This window comes from Callospermophilus lateralis, chromosome 6 (assembly GCF_048772815.1).
Source record: "Callospermophilus lateralis isolate mCalLat2 chromosome 6, mCalLat2.hap1, whole genome shotgun sequence".
Taxonomy (NCBI): domain Eukaryota; kingdom Metazoa; phylum Chordata; class Mammalia; order Rodentia; family Sciuridae; genus Callospermophilus; species Callospermophilus lateralis.
The window spans coordinates 133,054,798-133,071,776 of record NC_135310.1 but is presented as its reverse complement, the minus strand read 5'-3'; the positions used below and the strand labels follow the sequence as shown (position 1 = coordinate 133,071,776).

Below are 16,979 nucleotides of genomic sequence, written 5' to 3'. Positions count from 1 at the left end.
AAAAATTGAAAAAATTGACAAAATTAAAAGTTGGTTCTTTGAAAAAATAAATAAAATCGACAGACCCTTAGCCATGCTAACAAAGAGAAGAAGAGAGAGAATTCAAATTACTAGCATACAGGATGAAAAAGGCAATATCACAACAGACACTTCAGAAATACAGAAGATAATCAGAAATTATTTTGAATCCTTATACTCCAATAAAATAGAAGATAGTGAAGGCATCGATAAATTTCTTAAGTCATATGATCTGCCCAGATTGAGTCAGGAGAATATTGACAACCTAAACAGACCAATATCAATTGAGGAAACACAAGAAACCATCAAAAGACCACCAACTAAGAAAAGTCCAGGACCGGATGGGTATACAGCAGAGTTTTACAAAACCTTTAAAGAGGAACTAATACCAATACTTTTCAAGCTATTTCAGGAAATAGAAAAAGAGGGAGAACTTCCAAATTCATTCTACGAGGCCAACATCACCCTGATTCCTAAACCAGACAAAGACACTTCAAAGAAAGAAAACTACAGACCAATATCTCTAATGAACCTAGATGAAAAAATCCTCAATAAAATTCTGGCAAATCGGATACAAAAACATATCAAAAAAATTGTGCACCATGATCAGGTAGGATTTATCCCTGGGATGCAAGACTGCTTCAATATACGGAAATCAATAAATGTTATTCACCACATTAATAGGCTTAAAAATAAGAACCATATGATCATCTCGATAGATGCAGAAAAAGCATTCGACAAAGTACAGCATCCCTTTATGTTCAAAACTCTAGAAAAACTAGGGATAACAGGAACATACCTCAATATTGTAAAAGCAGTCTATGCTAAGCCTCAGGCTAGCATCATTCTGAATGGAGAAAAACTGAAGGCATTCCTTCTAAAATCTGGAACAAGACAGGGATGCCCTCTCTCACCACTTCTGTTCAACATAGTTCTGAAATCACTGGCCAGAGCAATTAGACAGACGAAAGAAATTAAAAGCATAAAAATAGGAAAAGAAGAATTCAAATTATCACTATTTGCAGACGACATGATTCTATACCTGGAAGACCCAAAAGGGTCTACAAAGAAACTATTAGAGCTAATAAATGAATTCAGCAAAGTGGCAGGATATAAAATCAACATGCATAAATCAACTGCATTCCTGTATATCAGTGACAAATCCCCTGAAATAGAAATGAGGACAACCACTCCATTCACAATATCCTCAAAAAAAATAAATAAAATACTTGGGAATCAACCTAACAAAAGAGGTGAAAGACTTATACAATGAAAACTACAAAACCCTAAAGAGAGAAATAGAAGAAGATCTTAGAAGAGGGAAAAATATACCCTGTTCATGGATAGGTAGAACTAACATCATCAAAATGGCGATATTACCAAAAGTTCTCTATAGGTTTAATGCAATGCCAATCAAAATACCAACGGCATTTCTTGTAGAAATAGAGAAATCAATCATGAAATTCATATGGAAAAATAAAAGACCCAGAATAGCAAAAACAATGCTAAGCAGGAAGTGTGAATCCGGCAGTATAGCGATACCAGACTTCAAACTATACTACAGAGCAATAGTAACAAAAACAGCATGGTACTGGTACCAAAACAGGCGGGTGGACCAATGGTACAGAATAAAGGACACAGAAACCAATCGACAAAACTACAACTATCTTATATTTGACAAAGGGGCTAAAAGCATGCAATGGAGGAAGGATAGCATCTTCAACAAATGGTGCTGGGAAAACTGGAAATCCATATGCAACAAAATGAAACTGAATCCCTTTCTCTCGCCATGCACAAAAGTTTACTCAAAGTGGATGAAGGAACTTGATATCAAATCAGAGACACGGTGTCTGATAGAAGAAAAAGTTGGCTACGATCTACATATAGTGGGGTCGGGCTCCAAATTCCTCAATAGGACACCCATAGCACAAGAGTTAATAACTAGAATCAACAAATGGGACTTACTCAAACTAAAAAGTTTTTTCTCAGCAAAAGAAACAATAAGAGAGGTAAATAGGGAGCCTACATCCTGGGAACAAATCTTTACTCCTCACACTTCAGACAGAGCCCTCATATCTAGAGAATACAAAGAACTAAAAAAACTAGACAATAAGATAACAAATAACCCAATCAACAAATGGGCCAATGACCTGAACAGACATTTCTCAGAGGAGGACATACAATCAATCAACAAGTACATGAAAAAATGCTCACCATCTCTAGCAGTCAGAGAAATGCAAATCAAAACCACCCTAAGATACCATCTCACTCCAGTAAGATTGGCAGCCATTAGGAAGTCAAACAACAACAAGTGCTGGCGAGGATGTGGGGAAAAGGGTTCACTTGTACATTGCTGGTGGGACTGCAAATTGGTGCGGCCAATTTGGAAAGCAGTATGGAGATTTCTTGGAAAGCTCGGAATGGAACCACCATTTGACCCAGCTATTCCCCTTCTCGGTCTATTCCCTAAAGACCTAAAAAGAGCATACTACAGGGACACTGCTACATCCATGTTCATAGCAGCACAATTTACAATAGCAAGACTATGGAACCAACCTAGATGCCCTTCAACAGACTAATGGATAAAAAAAATGTGGCATTTATACACAATGGAGTATTACTCTGCATTAAAAAATGACAAAATCATAGAATTTGCAGGGAAATGAATGGCATTAGAGCAGATGATGCTAAGTGAAGCTAGCCAATCCCTTAAAAACAAATGCCAAGTGTATTCTTTGATATAGGGAGAGTAACTAAGAACAGAGTAGGGACAAAGAACATGAGAAGAAGATTAACATTAAACAGAGTTGAGAGGTGGGAGGGAAAGGGAGAGAAAAGGGAAATTGCATGGAAATGGAAGGAGACCCTCAGGGGTATACATAATTACATACAAGAGGAAGTGAGGGGAAAGGGAAAAAATATATAAGGGGGAGAAATGAATTACAGTAGAGGGGGTAGAGAGAGAAGAGGGGAGGGGGGAGGGGGGATAGTAGAGGATAGGAAAGGCAGCAGAATACAACAGACACTAGTATGGCAATATGTAAATCAATGGATGTGTAACTGATGTGATTCTGCAATCTGTATAGGGTGTAAAATTTGGAGTTCATATCCCACTTGAATCAAAGTGTGAAATATGATATATCAAGAACTATGTAATGTTTTGAACAACCAACAATAAAAATTAATAAAAAAGAGAAAAAAGAAGAAAAGGAAAAAAAGACATCCCTTATTAGACAAATCTCAGAGAAACCATTGCTAGCAGACCCACCTTATCAGATTTTTTTTTTTTTGGGGGGGGGGGGGGTTGGGGAATGTAGCTCAGTGGTAGAGTACTCCTGAGTACTCAAGCTTTCTGTATTTCTAATACCTTTCTACTTACTTTTTAAATTATTAAGGAAATAATTTTTAAATTGTCATTTGTTATGGTTTCAATCTAGAATGTTCCCCAGAGTCTTACATGTTGAAAACTTTATTCTTAATGCAGAAAACTTCAGACACAAGCTTTTGGGAAACACTTGGATCATAAAGTCCCTGACCTCATTAGTGAGTCAATACATTGATAGCTGTTTTAGTTAACTTTTACATTTCTGTAACCAAAATACCTTACAAGAATAATTTAGAGAAGGGAAAGTTTATTTTGGCTCATGATTTCAGAGGTTAAGTCCATGGTTAGCAGATTCCAAAGCAAGGGGCCTGAGATGAGGCAGCACACCACGACGAAAATACATGGTAGAGGAAAGCAACTCAGAACATGGCAACCAGGAAGCAGAGAAAGAGCGTCACTCACCAAAGACACTCCTCCAATGAGCTACTTCATTCAGCTAACCCCTATCTGGTGACATTTACATCCAATTAATACACATCAGTGTATATTCACCAATGAAGTTGTAGTTCTCATTATCTAATCATTTTACCTCTGAACATTGTTGGGTTCTCACATACATGAGCTTTTGAGGGGCACCTCATACTTTCTCCACCATAAGAACTGAATGGACTATGCGGAGGTGGTGAAAACTGTGGGCGGTATGGCATGGTTGGAGAAGTAGGTCCTTGGGAGCATGTCCTGGAAGGGTTTTTCTTGCCCCTAGCCCTGGTCCCCCTTTCTGACTCCTGGCTGCCATGAATGAGCAGGGTTTCCTCTGCCACATTCTTCTGTCATGGTGTTCTGCCTCACCTTGGGCCCAAACTAGTGAAACCAGCTGGGTGATCGTGGATGAAACCAGGAGCCCAAGGAAATCCTTCCTCCAGAAGTTATTTTTTTTTATTGGTTGTTCAAAACCTTACAAAGCTCTTGACATATCATATTTCATACATTAGCATACATTAGCTTCAAGTGAGTTATGAACTCCTATTTTTACCCCAAATACAGATTGCAGAATCACATGGGTTACACATCCATATTTTTACATAATGCCATACTAGTAACTGTTGTATTCTGCTACTTTTCCTATCCTCTACTATCCCCCCTCCCCTCCCATCTTCTCTCTCTACCCCATCTACTGAAATTCATTTCTCACCTTGTTTATTTTCCCATTCCACTCACAACCTCTTATATGTAATTTGGTATAACAATGAGGGTCTCCCTCTGTTTCCATGCAATTCCCTTTTTCTCTCCCTTTCCCTCCCACCTCATGTCTCTGTTTAATGTTAATCTTTTCTTCCTGCTCTTCCTCCCTGCTCTATTCTTAGTTGCTCTCATTATATCAAAGAAGACATTTGGTATTTGTTTTTTTAGGAATTGGCTAGCTTCACTAAGCATAATCTGCTCTAGTGCCATACATTTCCCTGCAAATTCCATGATTTTGTCATTTTTTAGTGCTGCATAATACTCCATGGTGTATAGATGCCACTTTTTTTAATCCATTTATCCATTGAAGTGCATCTGGGTTGGTTCCACAGTCTAGCTATTGTGAATTGTGCTGCTATGAACATCGATGTGGCAGTATCCCTGTAATACGCTCTTTTAAGGTCTTCAGGGAATAGTCCGAGAAGGGCAATAGCTGGTCAAATGATGGTTCCATTCCCAGCTTTCCCAGGAATCTCCATACTGCTTTCCAAATTGGCCGCACCAATTTGCAGTCCCACCAGCAAGAAAAAGTTGGCTCCGATCTACATATAGTGGGGTCGGGCTCCAAATTCCTTAATAGGACACCCATAGCACAAGAGTTAATAACTAGAACCAACAAATGGGACTTACTTAAACTAAAAAGTTTTTTCACAGCAAGAGAAACAATAAGAGAGGTAAATAGGGAGCCTACACCATGGGAACAAATCTTTACTCCTCACACTTCAGACCGAACCCTAATATCCAGAATATACAAAGAACTACAAAAATTAGACAATAAGATAACAAATAACCCAATCAACAAATGGGCCATGGACCTGAACAGAAACTTCTCAGAGGAGGACATACAATCAATCAACAAGTACATGAAAAAATGCTCACCATCTCTAGCAGTCAGAGAAGTGCAAATCAAAACCACCCTAAGATACCATCTCACTCCAGTAAGATTGGCAGCCCTTAGGAAGTCAAACAACAACAAGTGCTGGCAAGGATGTGGGGAAAAGGGTACTCCAGAAGTTATTCATTTCAGGTATTTTGGTCAGGGGGGGAGGGGAAGCTAACTAACACATTATTTAATATTGTGGATATTTCTTTTTCTTTTTTGCTTTCTTTTCTCTTTCTTTCTTTATTTTTATTTTTTGTTTCTCTCAGTTTTTTGCATCACACATCTTAAAACTTTGTTATTGAATATCCACAAATTTAGGGCATTGTATCCTCTTCTGCGCTGGATCACCACGACTTCACAACAAACCCAGTCCTCCTTAAATAGAGAAAGATTCAAGTTCAAGAGGCCTGCTACATTTCCTGGGGTGAAATCCAATCTACACTTTTAACCCCTTTGCAGTCTGAGCGAGCTGGCCTTGCTCACCACGACTATGCAGCCTGTGTCAGCTGCTTTTTGCCTGGGTTTGGGGATTTGTTTTCTGTTTTGCAGTTGTTGTTATTGCTGTTGTTGCGGGATTGGGTGTGCGTGAAGGTTCGTTTGGTGTGGGTTGGGTTGGGTTGGGTTCGGGTGGTGGTTGATGGTGCAATGCTTTTTTTAAAAAGGCCGGGAAGTGGGCGCAGAAGGGCGGGCGGCTGGGAATGAGAGAATGTGTCTTGGCGCTGGGAAAGTTCAAGGGTACAGCCCCTGAACACTTCGGCAGGAGTAAGGAGTGGTGATCCTTTGCAGGGAGCTGAGCTGACCCTGTGGGAGCAAGGGGGACCGTGATCGAGTGAGGGGGGCTGTGAGCAAGTACTCAGGGTGGCCGGGAGAGTTAGGGAGAGGGCCGGGTGGGGTGGTGGTGGGGGGAATGGAGAGCCAGGGATGAGGGAGAGGGCGCGAGCTCAGATCTCCTGGGCAGAAGAGGTAAGTGCCACGCGATTCCAGGCTACAGCCGCCGCCACCTATGCTTGCACCAGCCCCACAGTGCTGGCCTGCCAGCCCAAGTCTGACCCTGATGAGTGAAGAGGCAAAGGCGGTGACTGCTGCAGCTGTTGCTGCTGCTGCTGCTGCTGCTGCTACCGCCCTAGCTTACAGCCCAGGGGGATCAAAAGGACCTCCAGAAAAATCCCAAATGGTAAATCCCGCTCTCCCACTTGGCTCCAAGCTCCTCTCTTTTCTGCTCTGGGCTCTTTTTCCCCCTCCCTCTCTTGCTTTCTGTTGTTGCAAAACTTGGAAGTTGGAAAATTCACGGATTCCACCCTCTGGGCCCCGCTAGAGCTAAAGAAATATTATAATCTTAGTGCACTTTTTCGGGATATAAATAATAAAATACGCAAACTGAAATTTTCTTTGGGTGTGACAGCAAACTTGAGCCAGGAGAAAAATCAATGAACTTAAAAACAAGTCATTTGATATTTTATCCTTTGATATTTTATCCTTAGAAGGAAAAAGAAAAAGAGTGAAAAAAAAAACTGAACAGAGAGGAAAAAGCACTTTTCAAACACCATCAAGCAGGTCACTAGATGCATTATAAGCATTCAAGAAGAAGGAGGGACAGAGAAAGGAAGAAATATTGGCTAAAATCTTCTCAAATTTAAGAAAAGGCATGGCTCTGTAAATCCAAGGGCTCAGTAAAGGGTGTGTTAAACCCTAAGAAACTCATATACCAAGACACATTATTATCAAAGTGTCAAAAGACAAAGAGGGAATCCAAAAGTAGCAAGAGAAAAGCAAATCATGACACACAAAGGACTCCTAATACGTTTATCAGTAGATATCCCCAATAATAAAAAGAAATCTTGCAAGCCAGAGACAATGGGATAATATATTTGATGTACTGGAAGAAAAACTGTCAACTGAGAATTCTGTACCTGGCAAAGCTGTCTTTCAAAAATGAGAAAGAAATTAAAACATTGTCAGATATACAAAAGTGGAAGGAGTTCATTACCATTTTATCTTTCCTATAAGAAATTATAAAAGAAGCCTGTTAGGTAGAAATTTGAAAGGGTGCTAGGCAGTAACTTGAAAGAAAAATGTAAAGTTGTCCAGTAAAAGTAATAATTATATGGACAAATATGAAAATCAGCCTTTTGTTATTTTAGTTTATAACTCCACTTTTTAAAAATTTCCACAGGATTTGAAACATAAAATGCATACATATAAATCTATGTTGACAAATACACAATATATAAAGATGTAAGTTGTGACACCCATAACTTAAAGTTTGGGAACAAAGCTATAAAATGGAAGTGTTAAATTAATACCAGTTTAAAATAATTTTCTGCAATTTTAGGATGTTATATTTTATCTCCATGATAACAGCAAAGAAAAATATATATACACACACACACACACACACACACACACACACACAGAGAGAGAGATTGAAACACATACATGTCACTGCAAAAACACTAAATATAAAAGATTATGGAACTGGCAGAAAAGAGTGATTAAAAAAGCTATAACAGATACAGAAAACATTCTTAAAGGCAATAGTAAATCCTTCCCTATCAATATTTCAATTGTAAATGGATTAAATTCTCCAAATAAAGACAGAGGTTGGCAGAATGGGAAGAAAACTGGATCCAGCTATATGCTGTCTACAAGAGACATATTTTAGATTTAAGGACAAGAATAGATTGAAAAAGAAAAGACAGAAAAAGGTACCCCGTACAAATAGCAACAAAAATGGAGTAGGGGTAGCTGTGCTAACATCAGACAAAGTAGACTGTAATTCAAAAATGATTAATAAGATACCAAGGAAATCATATAATGATTAAATTGTGAATTTACCAAAAGACATAACAATTATAAACATATATGCATCAAACATTAGTGATCCAATATATATGAACATTAATTAAACTAAAAGCAGAAATTGACTGTTCTGCAATAACACCCAAACAAACAAACAGAATATATATTTTTCTCAATTGCATAAGGAACAAATCATATGTGAGGCTGCAAAACATGCCCTAAAACATTTTTTTTTAAAGAATGAAAATATGGAAAGTATCTTTTCTGATCAAAATGGAAGGCAACTAGGAGTTGACATTAGAAATACTAAAAATCTACAAAAATTTAGAAATTAAATAGTATATGATAAAACAACCAATAAGCCATATAGACAAAAAAATCAGAGAAATTAGAAAATGAATTGGGACAATGAAAATACAACATAGAAAAAGTTACAGAATAAGGCAAAAACAGTTTTGAGAGAAACTTATAGCTATCAACAGTAAATTTTTAAAAGGAGAGAAAATAGCAAATCAGTAACATAGCTGTACAATTAAGGAATTTTAAGAATTTAAGAAGAGAAACATAAGCCCAAAGGCACCAAAAGGAAAAAAATAAAGATGAAAATGGAAATAAATAAAATATATAACAAAAAAGAAAGAGAAATCCATAACCAAGAGTCAATTCTTGAAAAAAGATAAATTAAAAAATATTAACAAATCATTAGGTAAATTTACTGAGAGAAATATAGAAGACATAAATAACTAAACCTGGAATACAAAGAAGAAATTATTACTGATTTCAGAGAAATAAGAAGGATCACAAGAGAGTATTATAAATAATCATACACCAAAAATTAGATAAACTAGATGAAATGGACAAATACATAGAAATGTAAAAACTAACAAGATTAAAACATGAAGAAGCAGAAAGATCTTAGTAGGTATAAATAGTAAGGACATGAATCAGTAACTGAAAATCCCTCAAAAACAATAACAACAACAAAAACCTTCTGGACTAGATCACTTCACTGGTGAATTAATACCAAGTATTTAAAGAATTAACACCAATCCTTCACAAATACTTTCAAAAATTTTAACAAGAAGGAATATTTACTAACCCATTTGTGAAGCCTGCATTATCATTACCATGACACCAAAGCCAAATACACACACAAAAAGAAAGAAAGAAAGAAAGAAAGAAAAAGAAGAAAAAAAGGAAGAAAACTGCAAACCAATATCCCAATGAACACTGAAAGCAAAAATCCTCAATGAAACAGTAGGAATCTAATTTTTAAAAGCATATTAAAATTACCATATGCCATAGGTGATATGCTCATGATATACAAGTCTAGTTCAACATATAAAAATCAACCAATGAAAAACACCATATTAACAGAATAAAGAAAAAATAATCACATGGTCATTTAAATTGTTACAATGGTATTTGACTCAGCCATAAAGAAGAATTAAATTGAATCATTTGCTGGTAAATGGATGGAACAGAGAACATTATACTAAGTGAAATAAGCCAGAGTCAGAAAGCCAAGGGTCAAATGTATTTTATCCTATATGCAGAAGCTAAAGAGATATAAGGAAATAAAAAAGGGGAGTGAGGAGACCTCATGAAAATAAAAGGGAGAACTCTAGAATAAAGGTAGGGAATCCAAGGGGGGGAAGGAATGATGGGAAATGGGAGGAACTGTAGAATAAAATTGATCAAACTATGCTATAGGCATGTGTGAATATTTCAAAATAAATTCCATTTTGTGTATGTCTATCCTGCAACAATTTAAAAACAATAAATTAATGGAAGAAATATCAATAGAAGAGAGGAAGGGGGTTGGTGAAGGGAGGAGGGAAAGGAAAGGGAAAAGCTAGGAATTGAAATGGAGTAAATTATATTCTATACATGTATGGATGTGTCAAAATGAACCCACTATTACATACAATTAATATTTTAAACATTGATACAGAAAAAAGCATTTGACAAAGTTCAGTGCTGTCTCAAAATAAAATAAAACACTCTGCTGATTACACACAGATGAAACTTACCTCAACATAACAAATGCATATGTGAAAAGCCCATAGCTTTCATCATACTGGGTGGAAATACTGAAAACTTCTCCCCTAATAGGAGGAGGTCGACAACAATGCCCACTTTCACTTCTGCTTAACATATTACTGGACACAGAAATCAGGCAAAATAAATAGAGAGATAGATAGATTAATTAATTAAAAGGCTGGAGAGAATTAATTAATTAAGAAGGCTGGAAACCACTGTTTATGTATAACTTTTTTTATATATGTAGAAAACCCTAGAGCACACACCACACGCGCATGCATGTCCAAGCTATTCCATCCCCAGCACCAAAATGTGGGGGAAAAAAATGTCAGAATGAATTGAGCAAAGTTTCAGGAAATAAAATTAGCAAGCAAAAATCAGTTGCATTGGTTCCCTGCCTGGCCTCTGCCTCCGCCTTGGCCTCCACCTCCCTCTGCTGGGCGATTGCTGCAACTGCCCCTCCCTGGAGCAGAAGCTGAGTAGCTGTGGCCACCACCCCAGACTGGTTGCGCAGGAGGCTGGATCTGAAAGAAATAAACCAGAATGAGTTATGTAGAAAAGCCTGATGAAATCAGGAAAGATGAGTGGATGGAAAAGCTCAACAACTGACATATCCGGAGGGTGGACATGAATCGTCTCATCCTTAACTACTTGGTCACAGATGGCTTTAAGAAAGCAGCAGAGAACTGTCACATGGAATCAGGGATTGAACCTAGCATAGATCCTGATACTCTTGATGAGACAATCAAGATTCAGGAGATGATTCTGGAGGCCACCACAAGCTCTTGGACACAAACCTGTACCTTTACATTCATCTGCAGTAACAACATGTAATTGAGCTGATCCGCCAGTGACAGATCTAGGCTGCTCTAGAGGACAGCAGGGCGAGGAGAGCAGAGTGCCTCACGGAGATGGAGCCCCTGCTGGCCCTCTATAGCCCTGAGGAGTCAAGCTTCAGAGACCTCCTTCACAAGATGCAAAAGCAAAAGGTTTGGAGTGAAGTTAACCAAACTTTTCTACATTATAAAAATCACGAGTCAACACCTAAGATGACAAAATTACAGAAACTGTTATTTTGGGCTTGCCTTGCAAGCCAACCCGCACACAGGATTCACCTTCTTTGCGCAGGAACTAAAGACATCCACTGCAGCAGAAACATTTTTCCCCTCTTACAGGTTGGTTTGTTTGTTTGTTTGTTTGTTTGACTCAGCATCTTTCTTAAAAGGAAAATGTCCCTTTTAAATGCTGGAAGCCCCACAGTGAAGGGCGCCTTCTGGGAAGGCTGTCTGTCTGTGCACTTGGTATGTCTTGAGGACCTCCACACCTTGGGTCACTGTCCTGCAGTTCCTGTGTCTGGCTGTCATATGGGCTGGGTTCCTAGGGCTGCTGTTATAACCAGCCCTCCCTGGAGGGACAAAAAGAGCACCCATCACTCTTACTTTCTGCTGGCTTCTAGGCAGACAATTCCTTTGTTAAATTTCCTAAGTCTTGTCAGGCCTTCACCTTCCAGTTTTTCCTCATACCATGCTTTCCATTTGTTTTTGGTTTTGTCTTCTCTAGGAAAAACTATATATAAATTTATATATCCTAAAAAAAATATCAGTTGCACTCCATACACTAACAATGAACAATCAAAAAAGAAACAAGAAATTAAGAAAACAATTCTATTTACAGTAACAACAAAAAGAATAAAATACTTGGGTATAAACTAAATTGAGGATTTGAGAAACTTATACACTGAAAGCTATAAAAGAATATTGAAATAAAAGAACACACAAATAAATGAAAAAACATAAAGAATTTAATACTGGTAAGATTTCAATATTGACCAAAGTGATCTACAAATTCAATGCAATTGCTATCAAAACCTCAACATTTTTTATTATTTAGTTATAGTTATACATAATATTGGGATCCATATTGTTATAATCTTATGAGACTGGAATAAAATTTGCTCCAATTCCATCCCCCATACTTCCCCTTGCCCTCCCCTCCTACCATTCCCATTCATTATCCTTTACTGGCCTTTAATTTATTTACAGTTCTTTTTAAATTAATGGTTTATAGATTACACATAAGGGTGAAATTCACTGTGGTTTATTCACATATGCACATAGAATAGTTTGGTCAATTACATTCCACCATTCCTCCCTTTTTCCTATCCCTGCTCCCTCCACTCCAGTGCCTTCCTGTACTCCCTGCCTGCACTCCACTGATCTCTTTTCTATTTTCATGGGATTCCCCTTCCCTCTTTGTTTCCTTATTTTGGTATAGCTTCTGCATATGAGATGAAATATTTAACTCTTGATTTATTGAGTTGGAATTATTTCATTTAGCACTATGCTTTTAAGTTCCATCCTTTTATCAGCAAATGCCATAATTTCTTTTTTTTTTTTTTCTTAAAGGCTGAGTAAAACACCATTGTGTATATGCTACATTTTCTGTATCCACTGCTCTGTCAATGGGCACCTGGGCTCTTTCCATAACTTGGCTATTATGAGTTGTGTTGCTGTAAACATTGATGTGGCTGTATCAATCTAGTATGCTAATTTTATTTCTTATCATAAGTACTCAGGAGTGGGATAGGTGGGTTACATGTGGAAAATGGTATGTTAGTTCCTTAAACAATTGAGCAGAACTATCTATCATATGACCCAGCAATTCTGTTTCTCCGAAGTACCTCTAAAGAATTAAAAATATGAGCTCAAACAGACCCTTGTACCTCCATGTTTACAGCAGTGAAATTAACATATGTGTCCACTGATGGATAAAGAGATAAATAAAGTATGTTATATCTGGATAGTGAAATATTTTTCAGCCTTGAAAAGGAAAAAAATTCAATGCATACTACAACATGGATGAGCCTATAAAAAAATGCTAAGTGAAATAATCCAGTAACAAAAGAGAAATGAGGTGTCTAGCATAGTCAAATGCAAAGATAGAAAGTAGAATTATAGGGGGAAGAGGAATGGGATTATTTTTGTATGGGTTCAGTGAACTTAATTATCAGTGAACTGCACACAAAAATGTTTAGAAGGATATGTTTTATTCAGTATTGGTTTTACCAAAACAAGAAAAAAATTACCCAGAATACAATATAAGGGGACAAGACAATAGAAAATATAAAAGCCAAGTTAAAAGATATGGAGAGAATTAAATGACTAGCTTGCTCACAGAATAATTCATGATCATTTTTTACCTGAATATTTGAGGCTAACATCTTGAAATTATATTCTCCATACTAGTTGCCCTACTGGCTTCAGAAACTAGAGGATAGGAGAAAGGGAGATACCAGGATATTCCTCCTCTCTCTTTGAGTTTTGTGGTAGTGTCTCCATCAATGACTGTGTGTCCTCTATCATACCTTTTCTTATAATACAGAAACATAGTGTTTTTAGATACCCTCCACTTCTAAGTTCTGGTAAGGCTATTTTCTCATTGTATCCCTATAGTCCTAGGAAAGTCAATAGTTTTTTTGCTATTTCTAAATTTTAACTTGTCTCATTATTTCCTATTTGGCTTTTAGATGCACCAAAACATTTGTAACTAGTTCCCTGTATTGAATTCCTTTTGTCAAATTGCCTGGCTTTAACTCTCTTTTCCTGACTGCTTAAGTCAAGCACACATCTCATCTAAGTTTGAGAGGAGAGAGAATAGAGAATGGAAAAAAAGCCATCAGTGATGGCTGAGTTTTCCCAAATAAGTTCAAGGTGTAAACAGTCAAATTAAGAAGTTTAAATGGTATTATTAAAAGGAAATCCCCAGGGGTGGGTGGGGGACCATCTGAATGAAATATGACTATGAATAGATCTTAACACCAACTCATCAATGCAAAAGAAAAAAGAAATTATTAGCCATAGATGATTTACGAGAGATCCACATAAAACCTACAGACAGAGAAATATTGGAAATAAAATAAGAGTATCATAGAAATACTAACAAAAGAAAGTGGTGTGTCCTAGATTAATATTGGACAAGATATGTTTTAAGATAGAAATATTTATTAGCAGTAAAAAAGAGTCACTACATTTAATGAAGACTTAATCCACCAAAAAAATGTAAAAGTCCCAAACCATTGCAAAATATATAAAATAAAAAATGAAAAAAGGTAAATTGGAGAAATTCAGTTTTATTGGAAATGTTTATTGTACTTTCTCAGTGATGTCATTCAGGTGGTGGCAAGGATACTGCAGGCCAAGTTTGTTGTGATAATCAGGAGCAGAAAGTAGGCAGAAAGATATGAAAAACTTGCAGTTTGGCCAGAAAATTGGGAGGAAAACTGGGACTAAGAAGGTGTGGTTGTTAAAGGGAATATGGTTGTTAAAGATAATTCACACTAAAAAAAAAATGCTAATTACTTCACCCAGAAACAATTGGAAAGATGGCTTGAGGGCATCTCATGCTTAAGGACTAAAGTAAAAATTTCTTTGAAATGACACCATGGGAGAACTTGGCTTGCACAGGGGAGACCTAGGAAGTTGTTATGCCTTGCTCAGCCACCCATGCACTCAAAGACTGTTGCAACCATGGTCCCAGGAGGCTTGACTACTGCTCCAGATGGTGGTAGACCTTGGTGTCAATCATGTGGTGCTAATTCTGCAGGAATGTAGGATGCTGGAGTTAGGGGTCATGGAGGCTTTCACTGAGATTTCAAAGCAAGACTTTAGAGGTCAGGCAAATTACAGCAAGAACAGAGTCTTTATGGGCCAATCTTGCAAGGGCAATGTGTGAAGATGTGAGAAGGAAAACAAAGCTGCGGTAGAGACTCCCAAGATTAAGATATGCCAGTAACATGGAAAGGAAAGTTGAGAAAATCCAGTGGACATAAGCCAAGTGAGAGGCCATGTGGGCTGCAACCAGCAAAGCCATAGGGACAGAGCTACGCAGGCCACTGGAGAGAACATCATGGTGTAATGTGCTCCAGATGTTGGACCTGGAGCTACAGGACTTGAACTAGTGATCTTCCTGTCTCAGGAGGTTATCATTTCAGAGAAATTTTCTCCATATTTAAAAAGTAGCATTATAGAAAATTTAGAAATTGGAGGGCACTGAAGATACCAGGCCACTAGGCAGCAGGCTGCCTCCAGAGCTGCGGGATGTAGCTGGGGGACCATGGCTCCCAGCAGAGCCTGCCCACCCAGACTGTTTGCCATCACAGGGAGATCTCTGCCCCCTGGGGCTGAGAGACCCCAGCCTTTTCCCAAGGTGAAGCTTCAGGGTACTGAGGTACCAGCCAGATGTCTTCCCACAAGGGATCTGTGGTGGCACAGAGCAACAGGGCTCCTGCCAGTAACAGGAAAACTGACTCAGTGGAACTGGCTGAACTGGGACACCTGCTAGAAGAGAAGGGCAAGCAGGTAATTGCCAACCCAAACAAGACTGAAGAAGAGCAAATATGCCCATGACCCCAGGAAGAAAAAGAGGAGGAATTGGTACTGACACTTCCCCTGCAGGCCCACCATGCTATGGAGAAGATGGAGGAGTTCCTATATAAGGTCTGGGAGGGGCATTAGAGGGTCATCCCATATTATGTACTTCCTGACTGGCTGAAGGACAATGACTATCTGCTACATGGCCACAGACCACCCATCCCCTCCTTTCATGCTTGCTTCAAGAGCATCTTCTGCATCTACACAGAAACTGGCAACATCTGGATTCATCTGCTTGGTTTTGAGCTATCTCTCCTTTTGGGAATCTTGACCATGCTTAGACCAAATTTGTACTTCATGGCCCCTCTTCAGGAGAAAGTGGTTTTTGGCATATTCTTTTTTGGTTCAGTGCTCTGCCTCAGCTTCTCCTGGCTCTTCCACACCATCTATCGTCATTCAGAGAAAGTCTCTGGGATTTTTTCCAAACTGAACTATTCAGGGATTGCTCTACTGATTATGGGGAGCTTTGTCCCCTGGCTCTATTACTCCTTCTGCTGCTCCCCATAGCCTCAGCTCATCTACCTCTCCATCATCTGTGTTCTGGGCATCTCTGCCATCATTGTGGCACAGTGGGACTGGTTTGCCACTCCTAAGCACTGGCCAACAAGAGCAGGAGTGTTCCTGGAACTTGGCTTGAATGGCGTTGTGCCCACCATGCACTTTAGTATCTCTGAGGGCTTTGTCAAGGCCAACACAGTGGGCCAGATTGGCTGGTTCTTCCTCATGGCCGTGATGTACATGACCGGAGCTGGCCTTTATGCTGTTTGGATTCCTGAGCATTTCTTTCTGGGAAATTTTGACATATGGTTTCAGTTCCATCAGATATTCCACATCCTGGTGGTGGCCGCAGCCTTTGTCCACTTCTATGGGGTCTCCAACCTTAAGGAATTCCGTTATGGCCTAGAAAGTGGCTGTACTAATGACTCCCTTCTCTGAGCCTTTCCACCTTGAGATGGAGGAGGAACTTCCCAAATACTTTTAAAAATAACTTCTTTAGTGAAGTGAGAGGAAGATCTGAGTTGTCTGTTTCTAGAAGAAACCTCTTAGAGAATTCAGTACCAGTTAAGTTTCAGCTCACTTTCACAGACACTGGGCAATAAACTTTCCATTCCCTTTCCCCTAGCTGGGGAGGGTGGGGATGGTCAACACCATCCCCTCCTTGGCAGTTACCCTCCTCAGTAAGACAACTACTATTCCCTTGCAGAGATAGTACTTTAAAGCTCATTTTGAGATCTTACCC

General features: G+C 38.6%; 2 pseudogenes; both read left to right on the top strand.

The window, feature by feature from the left end:
- Nucleotides 1-10,853: 10,853 nt before the first annotated feature.
- On the top strand, nucleotides 10,854-12,526 carry LOC143402167 (glucose-induced degradation protein 8 homolog pseudogene; annotated as a pseudogene).
- Nucleotides 12,527-15,547: 3,021 nt separating this feature from the next.
- On the top strand, nucleotides 15,548-16,675 carry LOC143400866 (adiponectin receptor protein 1 pseudogene; annotated as a pseudogene).
- The last annotated feature ends 304 nt before the right edge of the window (nucleotides 16,676-16,979 follow it).